We start from the raw sequence: 11,873 nt of genomic DNA, 5'->3' as shown, positions 1-11,873 counted from the left end.
CTTGGTACTTTATTGAAACAAAAGCAATAAAACATGATTACTACAGTAGCATAACCATGTGAACACACAAAAACAGTAGGTAAAAGTGTTGGGTTGTCTCCCAACAAGCGCTTTTCTTTAATGCCTTTTAAGCTAGGCACGATGAGTTCAGTGATGCTCGCATAAAATATAAGGATTGAAACATAACAAGAGCATCATGAATCATAAGTTCCTCTCTCATAATCATTTTCAGTAGCATCATGAATAGATTCATCAATATAGCTATCACCTCACATAAAATCATTCTTTTCATCATCCATAAGCATAGAAATTTTGTTACTCTCCACATAAGCAAATTTATTCTCATCAATAATAGTGGGAGCAAACTGAACAAAATAACTATCATGGGAGTGAAAATTAAAATCACGATGACAAGTTCCATGGTTATCATTGTTCTTTATAGCATACATGTCATCACCATAATCATCATAGATAGCAACTTTGTTATCACAGTCAATTGAAGCCTCATCCAAAATGGTGGATTCATCACTAAATAAAGTTATGGCCTCTCCAAATCCACTTTCATTATTATAATCATCATTAATAGGAGGCATGCAATCATTATAACAAATTTGCACATCAAATCTTGGGGGACTGAAAGTATCATGTTCATCAAACATAGCTTCCCCAAGCTTATGGTTTTGCATATCATTAGCACCATGAATATTCAAAGAATTCATACTAACAACATTGCAATCATGCTCATCATTCAAACATTTTTTATCAAACATTTTATAGAATTCTTCTTATATCAATTGATCACAATTTTCCTTTCCATCATTCTCACGGAAGACATTATAAATATAAAGAACAACCCGAGGTAACCCAACCTCCATTTTTTTGTAGTTTTCTGTTGTAAAACTAAACTAGTGATAAAACAAGAAACTAAAAGATTCGATTCCAAGATCTAAAGATATACCTTCATGCACTCACCTCCCCGGCAACGGCGCTAGAAAAGAGCTTGATGTCTACTACACAACTTGTTCTTGTAGACTTGTGTGGGGCTCCAAGCGCAGAGTTTTGTAGGACAGTAGCAATTTTCCCTCAAGTGGATGACCTAAGGTTTATCAATCCATGGGAGGCGTAGAATGAAGATGGTCTCTCTCAAACAACCCTGCAACCAAATAATAAAAAGTCTCTTGTGTCCCCAACACACCAAATACAATGGTAATTTGTATAGGTGCACTAGTTCGGCGAAGAGATGGTGATACAAGCATAGTAATGATAGTAGATATTTATTTTTGTAATAGGAACAATAAAAACAGCAAGGTAGCAACTGATAAAACGGAGCACAAACGGTTCTGCAATGCTTGAAAACAAGGCCTAGGGTCCGTACTTTCGCTAGTGCAATATATCAACAGTGCTAATATAATTGGATCATATAACCATCCCTCAAAGTGCGATGAAGAATCACTCCAAAGTTTGTATCTAGCGGAGAACATAAGAAGAAATTGTTTGTAGGGTACGAAACCACCTCAAAGCTATTCTTTCCGATCAATATATTCTAGAGTTCGTACTAAAATAACATCAAGCTATTCTTTCCGAACGATCTAACCAAGAGTTTGTACTAAAATAACACCAAAGCAAATTCAGATTCATAATACTCAATCCAACCCAAAGAACCTGAAAGAGTGCCCCAAGATTTCTACCAGATAAACAAAGACGAGAACGTGCATCAACCCCTATGCATAGATTACCCCAATGTCACCTCGGGAATCCGCGAGTTAAATGCCAAAACACATATCAAGTGAGTCAATACGATACCCCATTATCACCACGAGTATTCATATGCAAGACATATATCAACTGCTCTCAAATCCATAAAAGTATTCAATCCGATAAAACGAAATCTCAAAGGGAAAACTCTTCATCACAACAAGATAGAGAGGGGAAAACACCATATGATCCGACTATATTAACAAAGCCCGCGAGACATCAAGATCGTGACATCTCAAGAACACAAGATAGAGAGATTAAACACATAGCTACTGGTACAAACCCTCAGCCCCGAGGGTGGACTACTCCCTCCTCATCGTGGTGGCCGCCGGGGTGATGAAGATGGCCACCGGTGATGATTCCCCCCTCCGGCGGAGTACCAGAACGAGGTCTAGATTGGTTTCTCATGGCTACAGAGCCTTGCGGCGGCGGAACTTCTGATCTAGGGTTACCACGAGGGTTTTTGGAATATTTGGGAATTTATCGAGTGAGAGGCGGTGCGGGAGGCCACCGAGGAGGGCACAATCCACCTGGGCGCGCTTGGGGGCCCAGGCACGCCCTGGTGGGTTGTGCCCCCCTCGGGGCACCCCTCCCCCCCAGGTGCTGCTTTGGCCCATTGGATGTCTTTTGGTCCATAAAAAAATCCACAAAAAGTTTCGCGGTGTTTGAACAATGTTTGATATTGATTTCCTGCGATGTAAGAAACAAGAAAAAAAACAGCAACTGGCACTGGGCACTGGGTCAATAGGTTAGTCCCAAAAAATGATATAAAGTTGCTATAAAATGATTGTAAAACATCCAAGAATGATAATATAATAGCCTGAATACTTCATAAATTATAGATACGTTGGAGACGTATCATGCGCCCCTTCCATGGCCGCTCAGCCCGACGTCTGCCGCAGCAGGGGAACGCCCACGCCCCCGCGGCAGTACCTCGGGCATTGCGGCGGATGCGTGCGCGTGGCTTCTCCCCCTCGCCATCGTTGCAGAAGCTAGCCTGGATCAAGGTGCAGGAGGAAGGATTCGGAAGGAGAAGATCGACAGGGAGGCCTCCTTCTCTGTCTTTATATAGTGCACAAGGTAGACGGGGTTTGCGCCTCTTCGCCTCCAACAAGTGCAGGAATGCAATGATGCCTCACGCCCTGCGCGGCCAGGCTTTATGTCAACCACGGTGGTTGCCGAGGCGTTGTGGGAGAAGTGGGGGCGCCCCACGCTCCATCGTGCGGCACGAGTTGCGCCTGGCCCGCTTGTGGTTGGGGCCCCCACCGTTTTGGCCCCTCTTGCCGGAGGCGTGGGCACTGCGGGTACCCAGGCCCGTCTGCCTTCGACCCAGGACGCGGCGCGAGTCGAGGGCCCAGCAGATGGCCTACCAGAAGCTACACAAGCAAGATTTCTCGCGAGGCCCTCCCCTAGCAACACCCTCCGTCAGCAGCCGTCCAAAGCTGACCGGGTGTCGCCACCAGGAGCCTTGCGAGGCGGCCTCCCGACCCCCCCTCTTGGAGGCGAACAGGTCAGGAGCTTCCCGGACCGGTTGCACGGCCCTGAGTCTTCACGCAGGTGACACGTGCGCTGACGAGCGACGCCAGAGGCCATATCAGCAGGCGCGGATGAGGAGGTTTTCCTCTTTTGTGCTAAGGGAGCGAGGCCAGCACACCAGTTCCCAAAGCAACCCCCAAAGGTTGCCCGATCGGTGCAAGAAGACCAAGACAATGGACGTGCTAGGGCGGAGGTCATCCCCGAGCCCACTGACGCGTCATGGATGGAAGCTTTGCTGGCGAAGACCACATTTTGTCAGGATAGACTGCGCCCATGTCCCCCTTAAAAATTGCCGTTGTGTGGCAACCCTTCCCGAAAATGTTTTCGGTTGCAGAGGACCAAGGAAAGTACAAAAGAGGGCGGGGTGTCGCCGTAGTAGACGGACTCGGGTGTCGCCGTAGTAGACGGACTCCTTTGTACTCCTTCTCCCTCAGGCAATTCCAACCAAGTAGGAATAGGTGATACGTCCATTTTGCATCATGTTTTCTTACTATTATTTAAAAAAATTATGCTTAATAACGCTTTATGGAGTAATTCTAATGCCCTTTCTCTCATAATATGCAAGGTTTACGCAAAGAGGGAGAATACCGACAGCTGGAATTCTGGACCTAAAAAAGCTACGTCAGAGATACCTGTTCTGCACGTCTCCAAATGAGTTGAAAATTTACGGAGATTTATTTTGGAATATATATAAAATAGTAGAGCAAATTGTTGGGGAACGTTGCATGGAAAAAAAATCTACGCACACACAAGATCTATCCATGGAGATGCATAGCTACGAGAGGGGGAGAGCATCTTCATACCCTTGAAGATCGCTCGGAAGCATTTGTTAACGCGGTTGATGTAGTCATACACCTTCACGATCCGTCCCGATCAGTACCAAACGTACGGCACCTCCGCGTTCAACATACGTTCAGCTCGATGACGTCCTCGCCTTCTTGATCCAGCAAGAGGGGCGAAGTAGTAGATGAGTTCCGGCAGCACGACGGCGTGGTGACGATGGTGGTGAAGAACAATCTCCGCAGGGCTTCGCCAAGCAGAACGAAAACTATGACGGAGGATAAACTAGAGGGGGCGGGGTTGCCGGCACACGGCTTCGTGATTCTTGATGTGTTCCAGGTGCTAGCCCTGCCCCTCTATTTATATGTTGAGCACTAGGGTCATAACTTGGAGAAAGAGCCTCCTCAAAGTCGGTTTAGGACGCAAGGCAAGAGTCCTTCTCGTACTCCAGGACCAGACGCCAGGGTCCTCGGCGTCTGGCTCCTGGCCTCCGTAAAACTTCCTTTTGCACCTTCCTAAAGCCTCGTGGGCTTTACCCCTTGGCCCAAATAAAGTTTTCTTGTACCCGAACATTTCGGGAGACATCGGAAACAATATTATCCCATATATCAATCTTTACTTTCGGACTATCCAAAGCTCCTCGTCATGTCCGTGATCTCATCCGGGACTCCGAACAACATTCGGTCACCAACATACATAACTCATATAATACTATATCGTCAACGAACGTTAAGCGTGCGGACCCTATGGGTTCGAGAATGATGTAGACATGATGGAGACGCTTCTCCGATCAATAACCAATAGCGGGACCTGGATGCCCATATTGTTTCCTACATATTCCACGAAGATCTTTATCGGTCGAACCTTTATGACATCATACATAGTTCCCTTTATCTGTCGGTATGTTACTTGCCCGAGATTCGATCGTCGGTATCTCCATACCTAGTTCCATATCCTGCAACTAACTCCTTAGTCACTTTGCTTGCAAGCTTCTTGTGATGCTGTATTACCGAGAGGACCCAGAGATATCTCCGTCATACAGAGTGACAAATACCAGTATTGATCCATGCCTACTCAACAGACACCTTCGGAGATACCTGTAGACCACCTTTATGATCACCCAGTTATGTTGTGACGTTTGATGGCACACAAGGCATTCCTCTGGAGTCCGGGAGTTGCATGATCTCATGGTCAAAGAAACATGTATTTGACATTAAGAAAGTAGTAGCAATAAATTGAACGATCATATGCTACGCTAACGGTTGGGTCTTATCCCGTTATCAAGTGACAACACATGTCTATGGTTAGGAAACCTTAACCATCTTTTGATCAACGACCTAGTCTTGTAGAGGCTCGCTAGGGACATGATGTTGTCTATGTATCCACACATGTATCTGAGTTTCGTGATCAATACAATTCTAGCATGGATAATGGACGTTTATCATGAATCGGGAAACGTGATAATAACCAATTTATTATTGCCTCTAGGGCATATTTCCAACAGTCTCCCACTTGCACTAGAGTCAATAATCTAGTTCACATCGCCATGTGATTAACACCCAAAGAGTTCACTAGAGTCAATAATCTAGTTCACATCGATATGTGATTAACACCCAACGCATTCTAAGGTGTGATCATGTTTTGCTTGTGAGAGAGGTTTTTAGTTAAAGGGTCTGCAACATTCAGATTAGTGTGTACTTTGCAAATCTTTATGTCATATTGTAGATGCTGCTATCATGCTTTACTTGGAGCTATTCCAAATGACTGCTCCATTATACGTATCCGGTTTGCTACTCAGAGTTATCTGGATCAATGTCAAAGTTTGCATTATGTAACCCTTTACGACGAACTCTTTCCTTAGTCTTCTAGTTACTAAGGGTAATTTTGACCGCTGTCCAATGATCCACTCCTGGATCACTCTTGTACCCCCTTTGCCAGACACGTGGCAAGGCACACATCAAGTGTGGTACACAGCATGACATATCGTATAGAGCCTATGGCTAAGGCAAAGGGGATGACCTTCGTCCTTTCTCTTTCTTCTGCCGTGGTCGAGCTTTGAGTCTTACTCAACTTCACACCTTACAATACATGCAAGACTCCTTCTTTGACTGATCCATTTTGAACTCCTTAAAAATCTTGTCAAGGTATGTACTCATTGAAAGTCTTATCAAGCCTTGTCAAGCTATGTACTCATTGAAAGTCTTATCAAGCGTCTTGATCTATCTTTATAGATCTTGATGCCTAATATGTAAGCAGCTTCACCGAGGTCTTTCATTGAAAAATTCTAATTCAAGTATCCTTTATGCTATCCAGAACTTCTATATCATTTCCAATCAGCAAGTCATCCACATATAATATTAGAAATGCTACAGAGCTCCCACTCACTTTCTTGTAAATACAGGCTTCACCATAAGTCTGTATAAAGACAAATGCTTTGATCACCTCATCAAAGCATTTATTCCAACTCCGAGATGCTTGCACCAGTCCATAGATGGATCGTTGGAGCTTGCACACTTTGTTAGCACCTTTAGGATCGATAAAACCTTCCGGTTGCATCATACACAACTCTTCCTTAAGAAACCCGTTAAGAAATGTAGTTTTGGCGTCCATTTGCTAGATTTCATAGTCATAAAATGTGGCAATTGCTAACATGATTTGGACAGACTTAAGCATCGCTACGGGTGAGAAATTATCATCGTAGTCAACCCCTTGAACTTGTCGAAAACCTTTTGCGACAAGTCGAGCTTTGTAGATTCTGATAATACCATCAGTGTCTGTCTTCCTCTTGAAGATCTATTTATTCTCAATGGCTTGCCGATCATCGGGCAAATCCACCAAAGTCCACAATTTGTTCTCATACATGGATCCTATCTAGATTTCATGGCCTCGAGCCATTTTTCGGAATCTGGGCTCATCATAGATTCTTCGTAGTTCGTAGGTTCGCCATTGTCTAACAACATGACTTCCAAGACAGGATTACCGTACCACTCTAGTGCGTAACGTGCTTTGGTCGACCTACGAGGTTCAGTAGTAACTTGATCTGAAGTTTCATGATCATCATCATTTGCTTCCTCTCTGGTTGGTGTAGACATCATGAAAATGGTTTTCTCTGATGAACTACCTTCCAATTAGAGAGCAAGAACAACTACCTCATCAAGTTCTACTTTCCTCCCACTCACTTCTTTCGAGAGAAACTCCTTCTCTAGAAAGGACCCATTCTTAGCAACAAAGATCTTGCCTTCGGATTTGTGGTATAAGGTATACCCAATAGTTTCTTTCAGGTATCTATGAAGACGCACTTCTCCACTTTGGGTTTGAGCTTATCAGGCTGAAGCCTTTTGACATAAGCATCGCATCCCCAAACTTTAAGGAACGACAACTTAGGTTTCTTGCCAAACCACAGTTCACACAGTGTCGTCTCAATGGATTTAGACGGTGCCCTATTTAACGTGAATGCGGTTGTCTCTAATGCATAACCCCAAAATGATAGTGGCAAATCGATAAGAGACATCATAGAACACACAATATCTAATAAAGTACGGTTTCGAAATTCGAACACACCATTACCCTGTGGTGTTCTAGGTGGCGTGAGTTGTGAAACTATTCCACATTATTTTAAACGAAGGCCAAACTCGTAACTCAAATATTCGCCTCCGCGATCAGATTGTAGAAACTTTATTTTCTTGTTATGATGATTCTCCACTTCACTCTGAAATTCTTTGAACATTTCAAACGTTTCAGACTTGTGTTTCATCAAGTAGATATACCCATACCTACTCAAATCATCTATCAAGGTGAGAAAATAACGATACCCGCCGCGTGCCTCAACACTCATCGGACCGCATACATCGGTATGTATTATTTCCAATAAGTCAGTAGCTTGCTCCATTGTCCCGGAGAACGGAGTTTTTGTCATCTTGCCCGTGAGGCATGGTTCGCAAGTATCAAATGATTCATAATCAAGTGATTCCAAAAGTCCATCCGCGTGGAGTTTCTTCATGCGCTTTACACCGATATGACCTAAACGGCAGTGCTACAAGTATTTTGCACTATCATTATTAACTTTGCATCTTTTGGCATCAATATTATTAATATATGTATCACTACGATCGAGAGTCAATAAACCACTCACATTGAGTGTATGACCATAGAAGGTTTTATTCATGTAAAGAGAACAACAATTATTCTTTGACTTAAATGAATAACCATATTGCAATAAACACGATCTAATCATGTTGATGCTCAATGCAAACACCAAATAACATTTATTTAGGCTCAACACTAATCTCGAAGGTAGAGGGAGTGTGCAATGGTGATCGTATCAATCTTGGAAACACTTCCAACACACATCGTCACCTCGCCCTTAACTAGTCTCCGTTTATTCTGCAACTCCTGTTTTGACTTACTAATCTTAGCAACTGAAGTGGTATCAAATACCTAGGGGCTACTACGAGCACTAGTAAGGTACACATCAATAATATGTATATCGAATATACCTTTGTTTACTTTACCATCCTCCTTATCTGCCAAGTATTTGGGGCAGTTTCGCTTCCAGTGACCATTTCCTTTGCAGTAGAAGCACTCGGTTTCGGGCTTGGGTCCAACTTTGGGTTTCTTCATGGGAGCGGCAATTTGCTTGTTGTTCTTCTTGAAGTTCCCTTTCTTTCCCTTGCCTTTTTTTTTCTTGAAACTGGTGGTTTTATTAACCATCAACACTTGATGCTCTTTCTTGATTTCTACCTCCGCCGATTTCAGCATCGCGAAGAGCTTGGGAATCGTTTTTGTCATCCCTTGCATATTATAGTTCATCACGAAGCTCTAGTAGCTTGGTGATAGTGACTGCAGAACTCTGTCAATCACTATCTTATTTGGAAGATTAACTCCCACTTGATTCAAGCAATTGTAGTACCCAGACATTCTGAGCACATGCTCACTGACTGAGCTATTCTCCTCCATCTTGTAGGCAAAGTCAGAGGTTTCATACCTCTCAACATGGGCATGAGCCTAAAATACCAATTTCAGCTCTTGAAACATCTCATATGCTCCGTGGTGCTCAAAACACTTTTGGAGCCCAGGTTCTAAGCCGTAAAGCATGGCCCACTAAACTATCAAGTAGTCATTAGATCGAGCTTGCCAAATCTTCATAACATCTGCAGCAGCTCCTGTAGCAGGATTGTCACCTAGCGGTACATCAAGGACATAATTCTTGTGTGCAGCAATCAGGATAATCCTCAGATCACGGACCCAATCCGCATTATTGCTACCATCATCTTTCAGCTTAGTTTTCTCTAGGAACGTATCAAAACAAGGGAGCTACATCGCGACCTATTAATCTACAACATAATTTGCAAAGACATTTTGACTATGTTCATGATAAATTTTAGTTCAAATAATTAAATTATTAATGAACTCCCACTTAAATCAACATCCCTCAAGTTGTCTAAGTGATACATGACCCAAATCAACTAACCCACGTCTGATCATCACGTGAGATGGGGTAGTCATCAATGGTGAACATCTCCATGTTGATCATATCTACTATATGACTCATGTTCGACCTTTCGGTCTCCAGTGTTTCAAGACCATGTCTGTACATGCTAGGCTCGTCAAGTTTAACCCAAGTATTCCGCGTGTGTAAATCTTGCTTACACCCGTTGTATGTGAACTAGAGTCTATCACACCCGATCATCACGAGGTGCTTCGAAACGACAAACTTTAGCAACGGTGCATACTCGGGGAGAACACTTTTATCTTGAAATTAAGTGAAGGGATCATCTTATAATGCTACTGTCGTTCTAAGCAAAATAAGATGCATAAAGGATAAACATCACATGCAATCAAAATATGTGACATGATATGGCCATCATCATCTTGCGCTTCTGATCTCCATCTCCAAAGCAACATCATGATGTCCATCGTCACCGACGCCACACCTTGATCTCCATCGTTGCGTAGGGGTCGTCTCGCCAACTATTGCTTCTACAACTATTGCTAACGCATAGCGATAAAGTAAAGCAATTACATGGTGCTTAATGATTGACACGCAGGTCATACAATAATGAAAAGACAACCCTAAGGCTCCTGCCGGATGTCGATATTACAAAACATGATCATCTCATGCAACAACGTATATCACATCACGTCTTGACCATATCACATCACAACATACCCTGCAAAAACAAGTTAGACGTCTTCTACTTTGTTGTTGTAAGTTTTATGTGGCTGATACGGGCAACTAGCAAGAACCGTTCTTACCTACACAAAAACACAACTGTGATTACCTACGCAAAACCACAACGGTGATTTATCAAGTTTGTTGTTTTAACCTTCTTCAAGGACCGGCCGTAGTCAGATTCAATTCAACTAAAGTAGGAGAAACAGACACCCGCCAGCCACCTTTATGCAAAACAAGTTGCATGTCTGTCGGTGGAACTGGTCTCATGTACGTGGAACATGTAATGTTGGTTCGGGCCGCTTCATCCCACAATACCGTCGAATCAAAATAAGACGGTGGTGGTAAGCAGTATGAACATCACCGCCACAAATCCTTTGTGTTCTACTCCTGCATATCATCTATGCATAGACCTGGCTCATGATGCCACTCTTGGGGAACGTTGCATGGAAAACAAAAAAATTCTATGCACACGCAAGATCTATCCATGGAGATGTGCATAGCTACAAGAGGGGGAGAGCATCTTCATACCCTTGAAGATCGCTAAGCGGAAGCATTTATCAACGCGGTTGATGTAGTCATACACCTTCACGATCCGTCCCGATCAGTACCGAACATACGTCACCTCCGCGTTCAGCACATGTCCAGCTTGATGACGTCCTCGCCTTCTTGATCCAGCAAGAGGGGCAAAGTAGTAGATGAGTTCCGGCAGCACGACGGTGTGGTGACGATGGTAGTGAAGAACAATCTCCGCAGGGCTTCGCCAAGCAGAACAGAAACTATGACGGAGGATAAACTAGAGGGGGCGGGGTTGCCGGTACACGGCTTGGTGATTCTTGATGTGTTCCAGGTGCTAGCCTTGCCCCTCTATTTATATGTTGAGCCCTGGGGTCGTAACTTGGAGAAAGAGCCTCCTCAAAGTCGATTTAGCACGCAAGGCAAGAGTCCTTCTCGGACTCCAGGACCAGACGCCAGGGTCCTCGGCGTCTGGCTCCACACGCCAGGGTCCCTGGCGTCCGCATAACTTCCTTTTGCACGTTCTGAAAGCCTCACGGGCTTTACCCCTTGGCCCAAATAAAGTGTTCTCGTACCCGAACATTTCAGGAGACATCTGAAACCCCTTCCGGTGAATTCCGGAACCCATCCGGAGACCAAACACTATTATCCCATATATCAATCTTTACCTCTCGACTATTCCGAAGCTCCTCGTCATGTTCGTGATCTCATCCGGGACTCTGAAAAACATTCGGTCACCAACATACATAACTCAAATAATACTATATCGTCAACGAACGTTAAGCGCGTGGACCCTACAGGTTCAAGAATGATGTAGACATGACCGAGACGCTTCTCCGATAAATAACCAATAGCGGGACCTGGATGCCCATATTGGTTCCTACATATTCCACAAAGATCTTTATCGGTCGAACCTTTATGACATCATACGTAGTTCCCTTTGTCCGTCGGTATGTTACTTGCCTGAGATTCGATCGTCAGTATCTCCTTACCTAGTTCAATCTCCTGTAACTAACTCCTTAGTCACTTTGCTTGCAAGCTTCTTGTGATGCTGTATTACCGAGAGGGCCCATAGATACCTCTCCGTCATACGGAGTGACAAATCCTAGTATTG

This window comes from Triticum aestivum, chromosome 3D (genome assembly GCF_018294505.1).
Source record: "Triticum aestivum cultivar Chinese Spring chromosome 3D, IWGSC CS RefSeq v2.1, whole genome shotgun sequence".
NCBI classification, from domain to species: Eukaryota; Viridiplantae; Streptophyta; class Magnoliopsida; order Poales; family Poaceae; genus Triticum; species Triticum aestivum.
The sequence above is the reverse complement of the archived record's forward strand: the minus strand, read 5'-3'. Positions refer to the sequence as shown.